The 20,890-nt window shown below is 45.2% G+C and overlaps 1 protein-coding gene and 1 long non-coding RNA gene across 2 annotated transcripts in view; both read left to right on the top strand.

Annotated features, from left to right (window-relative positions):
* LOC140188910 (uncharacterized) overlaps window positions 1-20,890 on the top strand; it is an 838,801-nt gene that overhangs the window by 691,335 nt on the left and 126,576 nt on the right. The gene's annotated exons all lie outside the window — the stretch shown is intronic.
* Window positions 16,325-20,852, top strand: LOC140189078 (uncharacterized). Its single transcript, XR_011883444.1, has 2 exons — window positions 16,325-16,461; window positions 20,295-20,852. It is a non-coding gene; the product is annotated as an uncharacterized lncRNA (long non-coding RNA).

Below are 20,890 nucleotides of genomic sequence, written 5' to 3' on the forward strand. Positions count from 1 at the left end.
CCAGTTTGCATTCCGCTCACCAGTAAGGAATCCGTATTCAGATCATACTGAATTTATTTTACTGTGTAAACTCATTCTCTGTCCCGCCGCTCTGCGCCCTCTCTCGACCCTCCCACCGCTAAATGTAACAATAAGGTGGAAATATTACAGGATCCCCTCAAGCTGCAGCATCGGCTTCTGCTCAGTGTTTTCTCAACTTGCTGTTCCCTGTCTCTCTACCAGCGAACTTGGTGGCGATTGTGATCCTGTCCCGGGGAAAGTGCGGTCTCTCCAAATGTGTCGCTCGCTACCTGGTGGGAATGGCAGCGGCCGATCTCCTGGTCGTTATCTCCGATCCGCTGCTGAGGGGGCTGCTCTGAATTATTTTCCCCGATCATTCCTGCGAATCACTCCTGTGTGCAGATTCGATCTATGGTTGATGTCTGCGAGCACTGTGAGCTCAGTCTGGCTGACTGTCGCTTTCACCGTCGATCGATTTGTGACTATTTGCTGTGAGAAGCTGAAAACAAAATATTGCACCGAGAGAACTAATTGATGGTACAAAATATTGCACCGAGAGAAATAATTGATGGTGTTCCCTGGGATCGTGCTCTTACACCGAGCTTCACAAAGTCTCCCTCATGGGCGGCATTTGACATGTTTGACCTCATTTTAACCCCTTGTGTACCAATCTTTCTGATGTTGCTGTTCAATATTCTGACTGTCAGGCGGATTCTAGCGGTCAGTCGAGCCCGCAGGGGGCTCCGGGGACGAAAGAGTGGAGAGAATGACAAGGACCGGGAGATGGAGAACCGACGCAAATCCATCGTTTTGCTCTTCAGCATAACCGGTAGTTTCATATTGTTGTGGGGATCATACGTGGTATTTTCTATCTATAAACGGATTTCAATGAGTTTTGTTTATTCTGTCACAGATCCCCGTTACATCACAGAAAACACATCGGGAATGCTGCAGATTCGCAGTTCCTGCACCAACACGTGCATTTACGCCCTGACTCAGAGCAAATTCCGAGAAGAACTGAAGAATGCGGTGAAATACCCATTGAATCAGATTTTGAAACTCATGAAACATTAGAAATAAATGCTGTAAAGTTTTACAATTCAGCTGCCTTTATGCTCCCTATTTTATACCCCCACTTGTGGGTAAATGGGAACAATGTGATGAATAGAGTAACAAAACAAACACGAGAAAATCTGCGGATGCTGGAAATACAAAACAACTCACACACACAATTAGATCCTGATGAAGTGTCTCGGCCGGAAACGTCGGATGTTTAACCTTTTCCTCACACAAAATGCTGGAGGATCTCAGCAGGCCAGGCATTATCTATGGAAAAGAGTAAATTGTCGATGTTTCGGGCCGAAACCCTTCATCAGAGTCCTGTCAAGTCTTTTCCATTTTGTGTGTGTTGCCTTCGAATTACAAAATAGCAGTTTACAGCTGATCCCGACGGCATCACTGGCCTCATCATTCCAGAGAAATCCTCTTTGCATCTCATCCTGTTAAATTGAAGCTTGAGGCGAACCTGTTTCCCCTGTTTCCCGGTTCTGACAAAACTGGAGTTTATGGAGTTTATTCTAGTCTGTATCAATCACTCCTGATCTTGGTTCTCTTTCTCACTGCCATCGTGAGTGAGACAGGGAGATAGAGAGAGGGAAGAGGCTGCATTATATTGTCGGATCTGTGTTTCCCCTCCATCACTGAGATTGGCTTGTTTAGTGAATGATAAGTATTATTTTGAATTATGTACTGCTGCTTCTGTAGAATTTTATTCTTTCTGTATTAAAATCGTCCGAGTTCTAACAAAGAGTTTTGTTTCAACACGTGTGCAGGCTCCTTTGCTTGCGAATGCGTAAGTCAATACCATTAACTGAATTTTTAAAAAGTATACAATGAATGAATTTCAAAACAATTTTCATTACAAAGAGACTATTTGAAGGCACATGAATATACAGAGATTGGATGCAAAGAATCACATGCAGCAATCAGTTTAGCCGAGGTGGGGGGCGGTAATAAACAGGAGTATCTGTGGAAATGAGTGAGATTGCAGGAAGGTGCGTTACCTCGATCATGTCAGGGACAAGGATGTCTCTCAGAAGGTACAGGCCATTCTGAAAAGGCAGGGTGAACAGCCAGAAGTCGTGATCCTTATTAGAACTAACAACAGAGAGACAAGATTCTGCAAAGAGTATTTAGGGAGTTAAGAAGTAGGAACGCTGGGGTGGTGATTTCAGGATTTCTTCAGTTACCACAAGCTTGCGAGGAAAGATACGGTAATTTCGTACACTTAAATGAGTGTCTAACAATCTGGTGCTGGGGATGGGGGTGGGGGAATGCATAAGGAACACAGAACATTGGGTTCTCTTGCAGAATAAGTGGGACTAGTGTAAGGAGGATGGGTTACAGTGAAGGGGAACTAATATTCACACAGGGAATCTTGCTGGAGCCACGCTGATGATTTTTATCATGGGGCATGTGGAGCGGGTGTTGGGATCCAGAGCTACAGTTCAGTAAGTAGCATTGAGCGGATGGTAGAGGTGAGGTCAAAGAACCCCAAAAGCAAGTAAAGATGGGGACACATTAATGAGCAAAGTGGCACTGAAAGCCAAAAGTGAGTTTATTTCAGGGCAGAGTGTAGAACAGTGAAAGCAGGTGTACTTAGAGCCTGGATTAGTAATGTCATGGTGATTCATCCATTACAGAGATCTGGTTGAGAGAAGGGCAGGATTGATATCTGAACATTCCAGGATTTATATGATTCAAACAGTCCAGAGGGAGCTAAAAGAGGTTGGAGAGCTTATCCGTGTAAGCGGAACAAGTGCTACACATGCCCTTACACTTCCTCCCTTACCACCATTCAGGGCCCCAAATACTCCTTCCAGGTGAGGCAACACTTCACCTGTGAGTCGACTGGGGTGATATACTGCATCCGGTGCTCCCGATGTGGCCTTTTATATATTGGCGAGACCCGATGCAGACTGGGAGACCGCTTTGCTGAACACCTACGCTCTGTCTGCCAGAGAAAGCAGGATCTCCCAGTGGCCACACATTTTAATTCCACATCCCATTCCCATTCTGACATGTCCATCCACGGCCTCCTCTACTGTAAAGATGAAGCCACACTCAGGTTGGAGGAACAACATCTTATATTCTGTCTGGGTAGCCTCCAACCTGATGGCATGAACATCGACTTCTCTAACTTCTGCTAAGGCCCCACCTCCCCTCGTATCCCATCTGTTACTCATTTTTATGCACACATTCTTTCTCTCACTCTCCTTTTTCTCCCTCTGTCCCTCTGAATATACCTCTTGCCCATCCTCTGGAAACCCCCCCCACCTTGTCTTTCTTCCCGGACCTCCTGTCCCATGATCCTCTCGTATCCCCTTTTGCCAATCACCTGTCCAGCTCTTGGCTCCATCCCTCCCCCTCCTGTCTTCTCCTATCATTTTGGATCTCCCCCTCCCCCTCCAACTTTCAAATCCCTTACTCACTCTTCCTTCAGTTAGTCCTGACGAAGGGTCTCGGCCTGAAACGTCGACTGCACCTCTTCCTACAGATGCTGCCTGGCCTGCTGCGTTCACCAGCAACTTTGATGTGTGTTGCTTGAATTTCCAGCATCTGCAGAATTCCTGTTGTTTGGAGAGCTGTACCTCTGAACAGGCAGAACGTCACAAGTTTGAGGTCATCCCAGAGGCTCATCCAGTAAGACAATGTGGGTAGAAATCAGGAATAAGAAAGGCGCAATCACTGTGATGGGATTATACTGTAGACCTTACAATAGCCAGTAAGAGAGAGGAAAAGATGAGTCAGCAGGTTATGGTCTAATGTAAAAACAATAGAGTAGCTGTAGTGGGTGAATAATCTTCCCGAATGACAGGGACTCCTTTACCACCTGAGGCTTGGACGGGGCATTATTTGTGAGGTGTGTTCAGGAAGGTTTCCAGAAAAAGTGTATAGATGGTCCACCAGTGTGGGGGCATATTTGGTGTAGTATTGGGGAATAAGCCTGACAAGATGATTGGAGATTCATTGGGGAAAAATAAATAACAATGATAATGCAGAAAGTTTTAAGATGGTTATTGATAAGGATAAAAATGGACCTGCAACTAGATGAATGTAAGTTTGTTGACGACATATTATAGAATTGAGCAGGAGTCATAGGGAGTTGTCTGTGAGCTGATGTTACTGGATGGAGATAATGTTAAGTGATAATCTGACATGCGAGCGACACTTACAGTCCAGCCGGTCAGAATTCAGGAGTTCCCTGTGCCTGTGAGGAAGGTAAAGAAGGACAGGGACATTCAGGAACAAAGGTTGATGAGAAATATTGTACATGTTTAAAAATGCAAGAGGAGTCATGTGTAAGGTTGAGGAAGATGAAATTAGACAGGGTCTTGGAGGACCATACCAGAAGCAAGAAACAAGTTACACTGTGAATAAGGAAAGTAAATGGTGACCAGAAAATGACTACACTGAGTTTATGCCTGGAGCCAGAGTTAGCATGCGAGGTAGAAGATGAACACATTGCATTGTTGTTCACTAAGGAGAAAGACATGGAGGACAGCGTGATCAGAAAGGGGGTATGGTGATATTCTCTGGCATGTTGATACTAAAGAGGAGGTGCTGTTGGGACGCTCAGACCATTTAGATGGATAAATCCTGTGGGTTATTTAGTCCGTTGGGATATACAGACCACATGCAGGTAAAAAATGATGTTTAAACTGCTGGTACCGTACTGTAAGGAAACAGAACGTAACAATATCTGGCGTATACTGCAAGGGGGAGGAAAGAGTCTTTCTCTGGTATGAACATGCCCTGCATATGTGACTGCTCAAGAAAGGCAGCAGTTGAATACAGGGAGAGTGAACTTTACAATATTTAAACCTTCATTACCAGGACACAGGCCTATGATACTCACAGCACTGTGCAGTGAGCACCCGGACCTGTACATAACCAGCACTGTACTCCACCATTAAACACTTCTACAACACAGGCATTTCAAGGACAGACACCAATACAACCCTGATAGTGGACTGCTATTCACAGACACTATCTATCCCCTCCCTCACACTGGGCATCTCTCAGGAAGTAACAGAGAGTTGATAAAGGAGAATCTTGAATTATGTGTGTTTCAATTTCCAAACATTTTGGAAATGTCACCAGCAGAAAGAGAAACAAGAATGCAGACTGTGCCAAAGGTATCCTTACTGTAGAACTACCTCGGCTTACCCATAGCCCTCTATTTTTCTAAGCTCCATGTATCCATCTGCCGGCAGCCCATTTCATACACACACTACTCTCTGCATAAAAAAAAACTTGCCCTTGACATCTCCTCTGTACCTACTTCCAAGCACTATAAAACTATGTCCTCTTGCGTGAGCAAGTTCAGCCCTGGGAAAGAAAAACTCTAACTATCCACATGATCAATGCCTCTCGTTATCTTCTACACCTCTATCAGGTCACATCTCACCCTCCGTCACTCCAAGGACAAAAGGCAGAGTTCACTCAGCCTATTCTCATCAGGCATGCTCCCACTGCAGGCAACATCCTTGTAAGTCTCTGCACCCTCTCTATGGTTTCCACATCCTTTAGTGAGGTGACCAGAATTGATCACAGTACTCTGTTACGTACCCCGTAACTGGGTTGCCAAACCAGCAGAAATGGACCACTTAGTTGGAGTCTGGATTACTGGAACTAAGGAAGTTTTATTAAAGAAATAAGTGGCACAGTACTCTAATCGTAAGGATATAAATGCAATGGGTTAGCAATGATAAAACAGACATGTACACAGAACAAGGATAATAGGAATCAATCAAGCTCTATCGCAGTCTAGGGGTAAAATGATCAGTCTCAAGTGACGCAGAGTTCAGTTCAGCTCAGTACAGTTCACAGCAATCACTGTTGTGCCGTTGGGGGGGGGGAGAGAGAGAGAGAGAGAGAGAGAATGATGATATGCAAATTGGATTCACACAGACCTTTGATATTCCTCGCAGTCAGTTTTCGGGCGAGACCTTTTTAATGCCTTCTGAGGTCACCGACTGTGACCGCTCCGTTCTGGATGCGATCGTTCGTCCGCGGTGAACCCGGCACCCAGGCAAGGGCGGACACACACACCAGGTTCCCGCCGATCGTACCCTTTCACCCTATGCGTCTATGGTCGGTCCCGCGACAGACCTCCAAAGTTCCACCAACTTCCAGGGTCTCGTTATCTCGTGATCTCGTGGTGTCTGTTGTGCCTTAGCGAACCTGTTCCTTTCATCCCCCTGCTGGGATATCAGCTGCCCATCAAACTTCAAACAGTTCAGGTTCAAAGCAACCGGTCTGTCAATACTCGGAACTGTCTCTTTTCGTTAATCTCTCTCGTCTCTCTTCGTTAATCTCTCTCGTCTCTCATAAACATTTTGAACGCTTCTCCCTTTTGTCTCTCTTATCTCTCTCATCAGCATCAATCTTCTGATAACTTGGTCTTTCGTCACACACTTATCCTCAAAGGATTTTTACCGGGGTAAAAATTATAGGCATGAATACATTGTTAGATACACACAAATATACATGGTCATCAGCTATATAGCTAATACAGAGAACTTTAAGTTGTCAACACCTTGACAGACAGTCAGCCATCACCTTTCCGTTCCTTTTATATGTGTTATTTTAATAATCCTCTAAAACCAGGCTCCAACTTAACAAACTTCATAGTGGCCAAAAACACTAATGAGTTGTGATCAGTGTAACTTCTCAGTGGTTTTCGTCCCGGACGAAGATAACAAGAGTCGTCCCACACCAATTTAGCATTCTTTGGCAAGAGCTTAGTTAGAGGGAGGGTAGTATCTGCAAGGTTATTTTTTTGCAAAACTTCCGATAGTACCCTACCATCTCCAAGAACCTTCTCAGGGCTCTCTTGTCTGTCGGGGTGGGGACTTCTGAGATAGCCCGCACCTTAGCCTGCATCAGTGCCAGCTGCCACTGTCTTACCACAAGTCCCAGACAAGTGATTTTTCCGTGGCCGAATTCACTTTTTGCGAGGTTCACTATCAGGCTGGCTTCAAACAGATTTTTAAACAGTGCCACAATGTGCTCCTCCCACGTGTCACTCCAGACCACTAAATCACCAATATAAGCTTCTGCGTTCTTTAGCCTTTTGTCACTGAATTAATCATCCTGTAGGAGTGTTGCTCACTAGGCTGACCTGATGTGACAACAACACCATGTCCCGGCTCTTTGCATCGCCTCGGGACATCCGGTCATACGTGTGCATGCGGTTTAATTGGCTTTATCGGCAGCTCACTTTGTTCGGGGATTAAGTGAGAGAACTCATCAGCAAAGTTGGCCAACGCAATAGAGTTCTCCCATCTGGTCGGCACCACACTCATCTTTTCAAAATGAGTTTTCCCCTTATCAGGTGGCACCCTAGCCTCATTAATTTTCGTGATAACACCAACTAGATCTGCTTTCTGATCGTGGTAGGCTTTTAACATGTTAATAGCCTGTAACTGTGTTACCTCACGTCTGCAATAGTCAATAACATCCTTCCTCATGTGCGGCCAGTAGAACTCTTTCATGATTCGATCGACTGTTTTCCTCACCCCAAAATGTCCACCCAGGGGTATCTTGTGGGCCAGGTTAAGAATCTCATCCCCATAAATTTTCGGCACCTCCCCCCATTTCTCATCTGCGGGCACGGTACTTGGTCTCCATTTCCTCCTTAGTACTCCCTCCTTCACATAATAGCCCATTGGCTCCCTTCTTAATTCTGCTTCGGAGAGAGCTGCCTCCGTCAAAACCATCAGCTCCTCGTCTCGCTCCTGTGCCTGTACAAATTCCTTCCTTGCCAATGATAAATCTAACTCAACTCCTTCACTTCCTCCTGTTTCACTACGCTCTCTCTTACTTTCTAACCCCTCCTGGTACAAGGTTGGTAAAAACGTCTCAGCTAAATCTATATTAGCTTCGGCAGCCTTTCTGGACATGCGCCGATTCACTGCGCAAACAGGATAAACCTGTGAGTCCATGGGCGGGGCCTCAATACTGGCAGGCTGGCTTGTCAGTTTTACTGCTGGGTACACCTCTCTGCCGGCGAGGTCATTACCAAGTAAGACCTCCACGTCTTCCATCGGTAGTTCGGGCCTCACCCCGATCGTGCCCGGTCCGGAGACCAAGTCGCTTTTTAGGTGTATCTGGTGCAAAGGTACTGCTTCAGTCCCTTTCCCAATACCTTTTATCACCCTGACCTCCCCAGTCTGGGTTTCTGAACTAAAGTCCAACACACTCTTTAATATCAATGACTGATAAGCTCCAGTGTCTCTCCAGATCCGTATTGGAACTGGATTTAACCCCTCCTTCACCAACACCAATCCGGCCGAGATAAACCTCTCGCGCCTTTCCTGAACTTTATCAGACTTCTTCTTCCTTTCCCTAGCGGGTTGTTTTCCAGCTCAATACAGCCAGTCGGAACCATCGTTTTCCCTTTCCCCGTCTCCTTCTTTGGGGCAAAGCACCTGGGCGCAAAGTGTCCGGCTTTCCCGCAATTATAGCATACAACCCCAGGAGACTTCCTAACAAACTGCTTCCTGTCTTCCTTATCCTTCTCACTAGTCCCCGGCTAACTTTCTCACTTTTCTGGCGGACTCTCCCCGCCCCCTTGACTACCCTTCTGGTAGCCTTTACTCGGGGTAAATTTCGCTTTGTGCGTTAACGCGTATTCATCTGCTAACTTAGCAATTGCGGCAAAGGTTTCTGCCTTGCTCTCATCTAGGTAGGGCCTCATACCTTCAGGGACACAACCTTTAAACTGCTCAATCAGTATTAGCTGTAGCAGTCTGTCATAATCCCCATTGACCCCTTTCGAGGCGCACCAACGCTCACAATACATCTGCATCTCACGGGCAAACTCTAAATACGTGCGGGCCCCACTGCTTCCTCGCATTCCGGAACTTCTGCCGGTATGCCTCCGGGACCAACTCATAAATCCTGAGTATGGCCTCTTTCACCTCATCATACCTCTGGGCTTCTTCTGAGGACAAAGCTGAGTAAGCTTGTTGGGCTTTTCCTTTAAGTACACTCTGAAGGAAAACAGCCCACTATCCCTCGGCCAGTCCTGACTTGCAGCAATTTTTTTCAAAATGGAGAAAGTACCCATCAACATAGGTCTCCTCAAATGGGGGAACCAGCCTAACCTCCTGGGTCGCCCTGAACCCTCCACCTTGGATCGACATGGGCCCCTGTGCTATTGTCATCTTTAACTTCTCTAGCTCAAATTCCCTTTCCCTCTGTTTCTCTCTCACTTCTTGTTCTAACTGCCTGTCCCTCTCTTCTCGCTCCAACTGTTTGATTCTCTCTTCGGGTTCTAACTGCTTCTCTTCTCACTCCAGCTGCTTTACCCAGAACTCGTGCTCGAGTCTCAATTTTTCAATCTGCACCTGTACTGCTTCTGCACCAGGTTTTCCCATAGATACCACCTCCAGCTCCCCTTGGGGAAACACACCTTTAGATACATAGTGCTTTACGATAGCTCTGTGCATCTCTGCTCTCCTCATTGTCGAATTCCCTTTAAAAAGATTCAAATGTTTGGCCACAGTTGCCAATTCTGATTTCCTGGCATCCTCTAATGCCTCCAAGGTCGGCGCCTTTAGAAATTCCTCAATCTCCATTTCTGCTGTTTGCTCTTTCTTTCTTTGGGAATTTTAACCCAATCAATTTACCCCGTCCCAAATTTAGCGTTCAAAATCCCAGATGAGCCCCCACTTATGTTACGTACCCCATAACTGGGTTGCCAAACCAACAGAAATGGACCACTTAGTTGGAGTCTGGATTACTGGAACTAAGGAAGTTTTATTAAAGAAATAAGTAACACAGTACTCTAATCGTAAGGATATAAATGCAACGGGTTAGCAATGATAAAACACACATGTACACAGAACTAGGGTAATAGGAATCAATTAAGCTCTATCGCAGTCTAGGGGTAAAATGATCAGTCTCAAGTGACGCAGAGTTTAGTTCAGCTCAGTACAGTTCGCAGCAATTGCTGTGGTGCTGTTGGAGAGAGAGAGAGAGAGCGAATGATGATATGCAAATCGGATTCAAACAGACCTTTGATATTCCTCACAGTTAGCCTTAGGGCGAGCCCTTTTTAATGTCTTCTGAGGTCACCGACTGTGACCCCTCTGTTCTGGATATGATCGTTCTTCCGCGGTGAGCCCGGCATCCAGGCAAGGGTGGACACACACACCAGGTTCCTGCTGATCGTACTTTTTCACCCTGTGCATCTATGGTCGGTCCCGCGTCCAGACCTTCAAATTTCCACCAACTTGTGGGGGCACACCGCACTTCCAGGGTCTCGTTATCTCGTGATCTCGTGATGTCTGTTGTGCCTTAGCGAACCTGTTCTTTTTATCCCCCTGCTGGGGTTTCATCTGTCCATCAAACTTCAAACAGTTCAGGTTCAAAGCAACTGGTCTGTTAATACTCGGAACTGTGTCTCTTTTCGTTAATCTCTCTCGTCTCTCATTAACATTTTGAACGCTTCTCCCTTTTGTCTCTCTTATCTCTCTCATCAGCATCAATCTTCTAATAACTTGGTCTTTCGTCATAACTCTAAGTGGGGTCTGACCAGGGTCCTGTAGAGCTGCACCTTATCATTTGGCTCTTAAACTCAATCCCACTGTTGATGAAGGCTAATGCACCGTATGCCTTCTTAACCACAGAGTCAACCTGAGTAGTAGCTTTACGTGTCCTATGGACTCGGAACGCAAGATCCCTCTGATCCTCCACATGGACAAGAGTCTTGCCATTAATACTACAGTTAAAGTCAGAAGTTTACATACACTTTAGCCAAATACAATTAAACTCAGTTTCTCACGATTGCTGACATTTAATCCGAGAAAATATTCCCTGTTTTAGGTCAGTTAGGATCACTACTGTATTTTAAGAATGTGAATGTCAGAATAATAGTGGAGAGAATGATTTATTTCAGCTTTTATTTCTTTCATCAGTTTCCCAGTTGGTTAGAAGTTTGCATACACTTTGTTAGTATTTGGTAGTGTTGCCTTTAAATTGTTTAACTTCCATCAAACGTTTTGGGTAGCCTTCCACAAGCTTCTCAGTGTAAGTTGCTGGAATTTTGTTCCATTCCTCCAGACAGAGCTGGTGTAACTGAGTCAGGTTTGTAGGCCTCCTTGCTTGCACACGTTTTTTCAGGTCTGCCCACAAACTTTCTATTGGATTGATGTCAGGGCTTTGTGATGGCCACTCCAATGCCGTGACTTTGTTGTCCTTAAGCAACTTGGAACAGATACATGAAGGAATAAACTCCTTTATTCCTCCAAAGAGAAAAGGTAGGATCACTAAGTGAAGGTTAAAATAAACAGTTTCAATAAATTAAACTAAGAAGGTTAAATTTCTTAAGATTAAAAAAAATATGAAATTGGTACCAAATTCGTAATGACTGCTTAATGATAGGATATAAATTTGGATTAGAAATTTTGGCTAATTGCACAGGTAAAGAAGCTCCTAATAACAAAGTTAAGAAAATTGTTTCACAGCTTTCAATTCCAGATAAACCCAAGGTGGTTGTTTAATTTTATCAGTCCAATATAACCAAGAACACACATAAAGTATATTAACAGCCCAATAATACATTCTGAATCCTCAAAATATTCAGTCAGGCTCATAAGGAACAGCCTGCTTTGACAAAGCCATGCTGACTATTCCTAATCATATTATGCCTCTCCAAATGTTCACAAAACCTGCCTCTCAGGATCTTCTCCATCAACTTACCAAACACTGAAGTAAGAATCACTGGTCTATAATTTTCTGGGCTATCCCAACTCCCTTTCTTGAATAAGGGAACAACATTTGCAACCCTCCAATCCTCCGAAACCTCTCCCATCCTCATTGATGATGCGAAGATCATCGCCAGACATTCAGCAATCTTCTCCGTCGCCGCCCAGAGTTGCCTGGGGTACATCTCTTCTGGTCCGGTGATGTATCCAACCTGATGCTTTCCAAAAGCTCTGCACATCCTCTTTCTTCATATCTACATGCTCAAGCTTTTCAATCTGCTGCAAGTCATCCCTACGATCGCTATGATCCTTTTCCGTAGTGAATACTGAATCAAAGTATTCATTAATTACTCTGCCATCTCCTTCGGTTCCATACACACTTTTCCACTGTCACACTTGGTTGGTCTTATTGTCTCACGTCTTAGCCTCTGGCTCTTCACATACATGTCGAATGCCTTGGTGTTTTCCTTAATCCTACCCTCCAAGGCCTTCTCATGGCCGCTTCTCGCTCCCCTGATTTCATTCTTAAAATCCTTCCTGCAAGCCTCATAATCTTCTAGATTCCTATTATTACCAAGTTTTTTGAACCTTTTGTAAGCTCTTCTTTTCTTCTTGACCAGATTAACAACAGCTTTTGTACACCACGGATCTAGTACCCTACCATCCTTTCCATGTCTCATTGGAACGTATCGACTCAGAATCCCACGCAAAAATGTCCCCTGAACATTTGCCATATTTCTTCCGTACCTTTCCCTGAGAACATTTGTTTCCAATTTATGCTTCCACGTTCCTGCCTGATAGCCTCATATTTCCCCTTACTCCAATTAAACATTTTCTTAACTTGTCTATTCCTATCTCTTTCCAATGCTATGGTAAAGGAGATAGAATTGTGATCACTATCTCCAAAATACTCTCCCACTGAGAGACCTGACACCCGACCAGGTTCACTTCCCAATACCAGATCAAATACAGCCTCTCCTCTTGTAGGGTTATCTACATGTTGTGTCAAGAAACCTTCCTGAACACACCTAGCAAACTCTACCCCATCTAAACCCTCACTTTTGGGAGATGCTGATCAATACTTGGGGAATTAAAATCTCCCACTGGAAGAACACTTACTGTTACTCCTTTCCAGAATCTGTTTCCCCATCTGCTCCTCGATGTCCCTGTTATTATTGGGTGGTCTATAAAAACACACAGTCGAGTTTTTGGCCCCTTCCTGTTCCTACCTTCCACCCACAGAGACTCCATAGACAACCCCTCCATGTCTTCCTCCTTTACTGCAGCCGTGACACTATCCTTGATCAACAGTGCCAAACCCCCACCGCTTTTGCCTCCCTCCCTATCCTTTCTGAAACACCTAAAGCCATTCCTGCTCCTGTACCATCCATGTAATGGCCACAACATCATAGCTCCATGTGCTGATCCACGATCTAAGTTCATCTGCTTTATTTATAATACTTCTCGCATTAAAATAGACATACGAGGGGTAATTGATAAGTTCATGGCCGAAGGTAGAAGGAGATGAGTTATTAACTTCAAACTTTCTGCATTATCATTCAAAGAGTTGAACTGCACGTGCATGTAACAAGACTGTCTTGGGAGGTCTGTGCTATAACCCCATCAGTGAATGACCCTCTGTTACGCTCTCTTCTATGACTGAAGAAATGGAGACATCCAGTGTCCTTGATGACTACTGTTGCTAGAAGGCATAAAGCTGAAACTTTTATCAGGCCGTGCTGAGGAGTTGGAGATTGAACTGGATGAACTCTGGATCCCCCGAGAGACTGAGTTGTTGATAGACAGCACATGGGGGAAGTGATTAAACCCAAGATGCGGGATGGTTGTCAGGAGGGGGAGAGTGAATAGGAAGGCAGTGCAGAGTACCCTTGTGGCTGTTCCCATCAACAACACGTATACCACTTTGGAATACCGTGGGCCACATGGGTCAGGTCACTGTGACTGAGTCTGGCTCGGTAATTCAGGAGGGAAGTGGGGAGAAGAGGTGAGCTGTAGTGATGGGGTTTCATTGGTTAGGGGAATAGAAAGGAGTTTACATGAATGAGAACAAGATTCCCAGATGGTTGCTGCCTCCCGGTTGCCAGGATCAGAGACATCTCAGGTCGATTTCACAGCATTCTTAAGTGGGAGGGTGAGCAGCCTGAGGTTGTGATTCACTTGTGTACCAATGACCTGGTGAGGGTTATTGACGAGGTCCTGCAAAGTGAGCTCAGGGAGTTGGGTGCTACGGAAAGCACAAGATCCACAGGGTTGTGAATTTCAGGATTGCTATCTGTCCTACATGCCAGTGATGTCAGAAATAGGAAGATCATACAGTTTAAAGAGGCTCAGGAGTTGGTGCAGGAGGGAGGGCTTCAGATTTCCGGATCACTGGGTTCTCTTCTGAACTTGAGGGGGACTAATATCCTAGTGGGAAGGTTTACTAGGGGTGTTGGTTTAAACGAGAGTTTCAAGGGGATGGGAACCAGAGCACCAGAACAGATAGTGGAGTGGTTGTTGGAAAAGATGTTGTTAACCCCACGTACAAAGTCAGGAATGAAAAGCTTGAGCAAGGTAGGATTGATGTCCTGAGCTGCGTATATTTCAACACAAGGAGTATTGTAGGAGAGGACAGATGAGGTCAGTGCATGGATCAACATGTGGAATTATGTCATTAGTGAGGCTTGATTGCAGGAGGGGCAGGACTGGCAGGTCAGTGTTCCAGGCTTCCATTGTTTTAGATGTCATAGAGCAGAAGGGATTAAAGGGGGTGAGGTGGCATTACTAGTCAGGGAAAATGTCACAATAGTGCTCAGTCAGGGTAGACTGGAGAGCTTGTCTCATGAGGCTTTATGGGTAGAACTGAGGAATTAAGAAAGGAATGGGATTATATTATAGACAACCCAACAGTCCATGGGATTTAGCAGAGAGAACTTGTAGAGAGATCACAGACTGTTACAAGAAAATTAAAGTTCTGATAGTGTGTGATTTCAAAGTTCCACATATTCAGTGTGACATCCATACCATAAAAGGGCTGGATGGGACGAGTTTGTCAAATTTGTCTCAGGGAAGTTTCCTTAATCAGTACACAGAAGTTCCAACTGGAGAGAGTGTGATACCAGATCTCCAGTTAGGCAATGAGATAGGGCAGGTCACAGAAGTTTGTGCAGGGGAATACTTTGGATCTTGTAATCATAATGCCATTAGTTTCAATGTAATTATGGAAGAGTATAGGTCAGGTACTCAGGTTGAGGTTCAAAATTGGAGAAAGGCCAATTTTATGGTACCAGGAGGATCTGGCAAGTGTGGGTTGGGATAGGTTATTTTCTGGCAAAGGTGTGATTTGTAAGTGGGAGGATTTCAAAAGTGAAATTCTGAGAGTACGGAATTTGTATCTTCTTTCAGAATAAAAGGCAAGGCTAACAGATTGAACCTTGGCCCTTGTATCTGAGAGAAATTAAGAGTGGATTAAGAAAATGACAGATGTACGGTATGTAGCAGGTCTCGAGAGGCAGGAACAAATGGGGTACTTAAGGTGTTTAAGAGATGCAGGAGAAGATGTAAGAAGAAAATCAGGAAGGTGAAAAGAAAACGTGTTTACTGTTGCATAAAAGATGAAGGAAAAAAAGCATTTATACAGATATATTAAGAGCAAAAGGATAGAAAGGGGCAAGACTGGTCCTCTGAAAGATAAGATTGGTATTCTATATTTGGAGCCACAAGAGTTGTAGGAGATAGATTTTGTTCAGCTGTAAATCCTCAGGAGAGGGACACATATGTGAGACAATGCTGCAGCGAGGTCATGGACCCTGTACAGATCACAGAAGAGGAAAAGTTTGCTGCCTTAGGGTGAATAAATCTACTGGCCCAACAGGGTGGTCCCACAGACCTTGTGGGAGGATAATGCATAAATTGCAGGGTGCAAGCAGAGATATCTTAAACCTCCTCATCCACTGGTGCGGTACTAGAAGATTGGAAGATAGTTAATGTTGTTCTGTTGTTTAAGGAAGCGTCTACGAATTAGCCAAGAAATCATAGGCCAGTGAGCCTAATATCAGTTGTTGGAAGGTTATTGGAAGGTATTCTAAGCAACCATAGATATAATTATTTGGATCGAGAGGGACTGATTGGGGATAGTTAATATGGCTTTGTGCATGGTACGTCATGTCTAACCAATCTTGTAGAGTGTTTTTGAGGAAGTTACCAGGAAGGTTGATGAAGGTGATATAGTTCCAACGTTTTTTTTACCCAAAATTAAAAGGACTATCCACGCAGAAATATACAAAATACAAACATTAAATATTTCTAGGACCGAAGAGTCAGATTAAATGTGAATATTACAGTCACTTCCCGGAAGTGGGGTGGGAGAGTCACCGTTCCTGGAAATCCGCCCCCACCCTCCCCAGACCGATTCTATTTATGATGCTCCCAAGTTTTCTGGCGGCTCCACTGATTGACAGCTCCCGCTGCCCCGTCACGTGACCAACACGCGTTGACGTCACAGGGGTCCCACCGTCACCGCCGTCGTTTCCTTGGAAACGGTCCAGTGCGGGAAGTCCGAGATGGTGGAGTCGGTCTCCACTTCTTGGGGTTTCGGCTCCGCTGTGGGATCCGCCTCTCCTCTTCCTGCCCGCGGAACAGTGAGTGTCTGTCAGCGCCTCACTGCACCGGCTCTCTGCCTCAGGTACAATATTTAAAACATATTTGCACAGTCACATGGATGGGAAAGTTTGAGAGGGATACGGGCCTAATGCAGGCAGCTGGGCCGAGTTCAGGTCGACAACTTGGTCGGCGGGGATGAGTTGTACCGAAGGGACTGTTTCATTTCTGTATAAACCAGTGACTCTATTTTGGGAGTTAATTCCGGATGCCAGCTATTCTCTGTGTGAAATATTTACCCCTCAGATCCCCTTTGAATATGTCTTTAAACAGTTTTGTTCGACTCTAATGAGAGGCAGTTCTTTGGCTGACAAGGCAAGTAGAGCACACAACCCTGTCTACCTGTGATGCCACATACAGGGAACTGTGTAACAATATTAGAGGCACATGCACAGGGGCTTCAGTGAGCAAGGCCCAGAGGGATATGAAAGCCTGACCACAACATTTTGGTCACCTTTTGAGGGGTTTGGTTCAGTATGTGACCATTAATACCTTTGTACAAGAAAAATCCGTCGTACTGGGTTCTGAATGTTTTAGTTGAGTCCATCCTGAAGTTCTGTGTTTCAGGTTCCCACTGCACTTTCACAGTCAGTGGTTTCTGCATGTCCATACTGACCATCGAGAATCTGTCCCCACTAACTCAGCACTTGGTCTGTCTCCTACCCTGCCTTGGTGATTCAAACACTCATCCAGATGGTCCTTAAATACCAGCCTGCACCACCCCCTCAGACAGTGTGTTCCAGATTGTAACCTCCTTCTGGGGAAAGGGGAAAGAGGACAGTTTTCATCAGATCCTCTTTAAACCATACATTTCTCTCGTTAATCCTATGTTCGAAACACCTCATACTTGTGTGTATTAAATTCCATCTGCCACTTTTCTAGCTAGTCCACATCGTATGTCAAGATTTGTTAGCCTTCCTCACTGTCCACTGCACGACTAATCTTGGTGTCATCTGCGAACTTCCTGATCCAGTTCACCACATTCTCATCTAGATCATTAATACAGATGGAAAACAACAATGGACCCAGCACCTGGAAGTTCAACTGGGGCAGGATGTACACAGTGAATGATAGGTTCTGAGAAGTGTTTGTGAACAGAGACTTTGTGTGTTTCTGCCTCCACCATCTCCTCTGACTCATTTGGATTACCGGCTATTCTCTGTGTGAAATATTTACCCTGCAGATCCCCTTTAAATCTCTCCCCCCTCACATTAAAACTATTCCCTTTAGATTTACACCTATACCGAGGGAAACTGTCTCTGTCTCTCTAACCTCTGCATGTCTCAGATAAATTTATCCACCTCCATCACCTCACCCTTCAGATCCTCCTTAAACCTCCAACCTGTCACGTTAAAACTATTCCCTGTAGTTTCAGGAGGGAGGAAACTGTTCCTTCCCATGAAGACCCGAGGGAGTGAACAGTTTCTGTCAATCATCCCTAGAAGTTATCCCCATTGATCGATCAAACTGAATCTCTTGCCCTGCACCAGCTCCTCAGCCACACATTCATCAGTGGTATCTTTCTATTTCTCCCCGTCACAAGTGACACTGGGAGTAATACACAGCTTACTATTTCTTAGTTTCTGTCTTATTTCTCTAAATTCACTGCAGAGGACCACAACCCTCCTCCTCCCTACGTTGCTATTACTAACATGCACCGTCCACCACGATGTCTGGCTGCTCAGCCTTCCATTTGAAATGTCCTGCAGCTGCTCGGAGACCATCAGACCATAAAACACAGGAGCAGAATTAGGCCATTTGGCCCATCCAGTCTGCTGCACCATTCTGCCAGGAGTAAGAGATCATGACAGATCTCTGAACCCTCTCAGACCCTCTTTTCCTCCCCACAGTCGAGAACCTCCACATGAAATATACCCAGTGAATTGGCTTCAGCTGTCTGTGGCAGTGAATTCAGAGTCAGAACCAGAATCAGGTTTGTTACCACCGGCATGTGTCATGAAATTTGTTAATGTAGCAGCAGCAGTTCAATGCAGTACATGAAAATATAGAAAGAATAAATAGATCAGTATGTGTGTATATGGATATGTATATTATGTAGATTAACTATAGTGCAAAAACAGAAATAACGTGTATTATAAATGCTATGCATCGAATACACCTATAGCAGTTTTTGAGTATTTTAAAGTGACAAACCAAAAATCTTCAAACTCCTGATGAGATATATCCACTGTCTTGCCCTCTTTGTACTGTAGCTGCATCAATATGTTGGGACCAGGTTAGATCCTCAGGGATATTGATATACAGGAACTTGAAATTGTTTCCTCTCTCCACTTCTGATCCCTCCATGAGGATTGGTTCGTGTTCCCTCGTCTTACCCTTCCTGAGGTCGACAATCAGCTCTTTTTGTCTGACTGACACTGAGTGCAATGTTCTCGCTGCGACACCACAGCTGGTATATCTCATTCCTCTGTGCCCTCTCATCTCCATCTGAGTTTCTACCAACAGTGGTTGTGTCATCAGCAAATTTGTAGATGGTATTTGAGCTATGCCTAGCCTCACAGTCATGGGTATATAGAGAGTAGAGCAGTGGGATAAGCACACACCCCTGAGGTGCACCAGTGTTGATCATCAGCGAGGGGGAGATATTATCACCAATCCACACAGATTGTGGTCTCTCCGTTAGTAAGTCGAGGATCCAATTGCAGAGGGACTGGGTTCTGTAGCTTATTGATCAGGATTGTGGGAATGATGGGGTTAAACGCTGAGCTGTATTCAATGAACAGCATCCTGACATAGGCTGCTCAGATTCACTACCCTTTACTAAGGAAATTACTCCATATCTTTGTTCTAACAGGATGTCCTAGTATTCTGAGGATGTGCCCTGTGGTTGTAGATGCCCCACTATCAGAAACATCCTCTCCACGGCCACTCTATCTCAGCCTTTCAATATTTGATAGGTTTCAATGAGATCCCCTCTTTCTTCTAAACTCCAGTGAGTACAGACAGGCCGAGAGCCATCAAACAGCCTCATGCATTAACCCTTTCATTGCTGGGATCATTCTTGTAAACCTCCTCCGGGCCCTTTCCAATGCTAGCACATACTCTTTTTGATAAGGGGCCCAAAACAGTTCACAATACTCCAAGTGTGATTGAGCCAATGCCTCATCAATCCTCAGCATTACATCCTTGCTTCTGTGCAGTAGTCCTCTGGAAATGAATGAAACATTGCATTTGGCTTCCTTCCCACCGACTCTACCGGCAAGTCTATCTTTTGGAAATCCTGCATCTCTCAGACGTACCTGACCCTGGTACCCAGGAGGCGACACATTATCCTGGCATCTCTATTGCTGCCACAGAATCTCCTGCATGTCCCCTGTACTGTGAGAGTGCTGTCATTACTGCTCTGCTTGTCCTTTCCTCACTCAGAGCATCAGACCGGGCTGTCAGTACCACCGACCTGACGGGCTGCTGTGCTCTGGTTTGTCATCCTGTCAGGGATATCCAAAGGAGTGTACAGCCACAGGGAGACATTGCACTGTCTGTCCCTTCCTCTTTCCAGTCATGGTTGTCACTAAACTATCTGCAGCCTGATCTCAGGTGTGACCAACTCACTGAAACTCTGGTCTCAGCATCCTGGAAACTCTAGATCTGTCCATCTCCAGCTCCGTGTCCTTCACAGGGTCAGTCAGGAGCTGCAGATGGTGCATTTCCCTGATGTGAAGTTGTCAGGGACACTGACTGACTCCCTGATCTCCCACTTCTTGAGGTGGAGCTTGTCATTGCCATAAATGCCATTTCAACTACTCCAACAGGGAGAGGAATTCCAAAGAAAACCTCTGAAATCTGACTTCCCAAAGTTCTTTGGCTCATCTGCCATTTCTCTGTCCGCATTTACAGCTGGTCTGTATTCTGCTGCATCCTGAATGAGGAAAGCGGACCGGGTCGAGACAACAGAGGCTTATGGAGAAGAGGAGTTCTCCACTTGGACTGCACGTGGACATTCCCGACAAAAACTTTTCCATGGAGGGCTTCGAGACCGTTCAGGCTGACCGGAAGTGCACTGAGAGCGTTAAGCGTAAAGGAGTTGGGGGCTTGCTGTTCTGGTTCGCAATGGATGGTGCAATCCTGGTCATATTGCGATCGAAGAACGTGTTTGTAGCCTGGATATTGAACTTTTTGCTGTTGGACTCCGGCCATATTCCACCGAGATACAACTGGGCGTCATGGGAGGTTGTTCCTGACTGTGGCCATCGAACTTTGCAGCTCCTCCCGTGGAGGGTCAGACACCCTGACCCAATAGGCTGGTCCTGGACTTACTTCCATCTGGCATAGTTTGCATATTAGTGTTTGATTGTTTGTTGTTTTTGTATTTCTATAATTCTGCTCTCTACTTGGTTGGTGCAGCTGTAACAAAACCCAGTTTCCCTCGGGATCAATAAAGTATGTCTATGTCTATGTCTATCCTGTGTGAACCTTACTCTGTACCCACAACT

Source organism: Mobula birostris, chromosome 28 (assembly GCF_030028105.1).
Source record: "Mobula birostris isolate sMobBir1 chromosome 28, sMobBir1.hap1, whole genome shotgun sequence".
Classification (NCBI taxonomy): domain Eukaryota; kingdom Metazoa; phylum Chordata; class Chondrichthyes; order Myliobatiformes; family Myliobatidae; genus Mobula; species Mobula birostris.